This window comes from Quercus lobata, chromosome 10, assembly GCF_001633185.2.
Source record: "Quercus lobata isolate SW786 chromosome 10, ValleyOak3.0 Primary Assembly, whole genome shotgun sequence".
Classification (NCBI taxonomy): domain Eukaryota; kingdom Viridiplantae; phylum Streptophyta; class Magnoliopsida; order Fagales; family Fagaceae; genus Quercus; species Quercus lobata.
In genome coordinates this window covers 9,810,631-9,813,621 of record NC_044913.1, presented here as the reverse complement: position 1 = coordinate 9,813,621, position 2,991 = coordinate 9,810,631, and the positions used below count along the sequence as shown (strand labels likewise).

Sequence of the window (2,991 nt, the reverse complement as noted above, 5' to 3'; positions counted from 1 at the left end):
CTCCCTACGTGATTATCTCCTCTCATTGTAACTCTTTTTCATCTCTTTCTTCTTCTTTTTTCTCCTCTTTCTTTTCTTCATTGTAGCTTCTCTTATAGTTATAGTACTAGTCTTTTTTTGTTTTCCTTTCTTCATTATCGTCATTCCCTTCTCTTCTTTGACATTCTCCATCAATTTTTTTTTCTCTCTCACAGTGCCCTTCGTATCTCTCTGTCATCTCTTTCATCTTCTCTTTATTTTTATTTTCTTTTGCCCACAATAAGATCCACTGCCTTTCTTCTCTTCTTCTTCTATCAAATGCTTTGAAAGTTGAAAAATGGGAAAAAGGTTTGGTGGAGTTGGGACTGGAAAAGTTGAAAACAGAAAACTTCAATTGAGAGAGAGATTTGAGGCCTGAGGTTGAGGGAGAAACAATTAAGAAGATGAAAAAAGATGAAAAAAAGCGTACCTCAAAGCAATGATTGGGTTTTTTGGATCATTGGAGATAGAGACCGGAATGGGAGAAAAGGAGGTTTCTTACGCTGGTTCTCAGTTCGCTAATAGTAGGGATTTTGTTTTTTGTTTTCGAGGAAGGAGAAGGAGTGGATCTTTGTTTTGGAGGAAGGAGAAGGGAAACGGTGGAGGAAAGAGAAAGGGTCTGCAAAGCCAACTAAGTAGAATAAAGGCAGGGAAGTGAAGACATAGCATCGTGAAAGGGAAAGGCAAAGTCGGGTTTTAAAAAAAATTTATTACTTTATTTTTTATTTTTTATTGTGTTGTGGTGGAAAACTATGGGAGGGGCTTCAAAAGTTTCGATTATATATATATATATAGATAGATAGATAAATAGATAGATGATATGATATAAATAATTGAGAAAAAAAATAGTATATGGATTTTTTTTATTGGAAACATCCGTCCTTTTATTTTTGGAAACATATTGCCATGATTGTCATTAAAAATAAAAAATAAAAAAATCATCGTGACAAAGAATCGCCCTCTTCCATAGAGTTAAAACTTGAAAGCCCACAAAATTCTATAAGATCGAGTGCCTTATTAATATTATTGAGAGAGAGATGAAGATGAGCAACAATACATATACAGTGCCTGAATCTTATCCAATGAATGGCGGAGATGTCATTAATCGTTATACCAAAAACTCCAACTTCCAGGTTTCTTCAATTTGATTATCTATTTCTCCTATTTCTTACACTCTTCTTATTTTATTTGGCTAGGCATGTTGCATACTAATGTGTATATCATTTGGTAATGAATTTTTACCAGCCAAATAATGTGCATGATAAAAAATTTCTGGGCTGCAACATGTTTCCATCAGGCCACAAATGGAAGAAGCCCCTCTTTTAACCAATACAATACATCCATGGGTTCAAGTTACACAATATCTTTTCAAAAAAAAAAAAGTTACACATAATATAACTTTAAATAATGTTATATCACCCAATATTTTTTAATTAAATGTAAATTTTGACAAATCTATTGTTAGATTTCATTATCTTCATCTATTCTCCAAACTTGCAAAATTTCAAGATGATCAAATATACCATGTCATCAATTACGTGTTTAAATTTAAGTTTTTGTAGATTAAAACAATACATAAAAGATGAGTTTATGGATTGAATGGTAAATAACATCCGATTGACATAAAAATTCGCATGCATGTTAAGAACATATAAAACATGTTGAATTTCAACGGTGGAATTTTCTATATATATATATGTATATAAAAGTGTTTATCAAGCTCTGGTTCTAATGTTCCACATTAGCTCTGGTTCTTACCGGGTCTTAGAAATAGACTATATGCTTATCAAGCTCTCACAATTCATGACCCTCACTTGTCAACATGTGATACCATTGTGCTAGGAGGCAAAGGCAACAGTTTCGCGGTCGAGCCATGGCGTGAACCATACATGAATCCAACTGCAGACAATGTTTCATGTTAATAGGTTGCTCAGCTAGATCACCACTGTTCCAAGTTTCCCAGGTAAGCACTTGCCATGTAGAAACGTTTCAGGCATGGGGTGTGAAGAGTACTATGATTGTCCAGCATGGGACTTAGTGGGCCATAGAAAAGTGGGCTCAGGTTCTTATGGGTCTGGCCCACCTGAGTGTTGTGCTTCGGCATTTGAGGCAATCAAGTCCATTAATCTCACTAAGCTTGAGTGTGAGGGGTATAGTAGTGCTTATAGTTTGGCCCCATTGAAAATGGATGGGCCTAATGGATGGTCTTATGGGGTACGTGTAAAGTATTCAGTCCAAAAGAATGATGATTTTTGCCATGCGTGTGAGGCCACTGGTGGTACTTGTGGGCATGGTTCTGATGGGATTAGGCAAAATGTGCATGTGTGGGAGCTTCAATTCCACATCAAATTGTGATTCAGGTTAGACAATTTTCAAGGCTTTGATTTTCTTTCAACATCAAACTGCACATGTTGTCCATTACAAACACTAATTGTGTTTTGAAAATCAAAATTTTGAATCTGAGTTTAGATTTTGAATCAATAGATTCAAAAAGTCATGATTTCCAATCCATTAATTTTAAATATCATTTCAAATCCAATTTTAAAATGGTGGATTTATCAAATTTAAAGGCCAAAATGGCCAAATCCCACATTTTTCGGAAATTTTTAGCAAAAAAACACTGTTTCAGAAATAAATGGCAAAATACCACTTTTTCCAAAACTCGAGTTTCAGAAACTCGAGTTCCTCATCAGTTCTGCCACCGTGACACTGCTGAGTTGGATTTGTGCGATTAAAAAAAATTATGTGGTACTCGAGCTTGGTAAATTCGAGTACCATGCAACACAATACTCGAGTATACCAAGCTCGAGTACCTTTTATAAATAAAATGCAGAAAATTTTATTTCTACAGTACTCGAGTTTACCAAACTTGAGTACCGTGTAATTTTTTTTTTGGGTTTGGGGATAATCAACAAATAAACATAAAGATAAAAATAAGTAGCTTTTTTATGTTTTTATTTATTTAAATAGAAG

At 34.4% G+C, this 2,991-nt stretch overlaps 1 pseudogene; it reads left to right on the top strand.

Annotated features, from left to right (window-relative positions):
- Positions 1–457: 457 nt before the first annotated feature.
- LOC115964314 lies at positions 458–2,383 on the top strand (annotated as a pseudogene).
- The last annotated feature ends 608 nt before the right edge of the window (positions 2,384–2,991 follow it).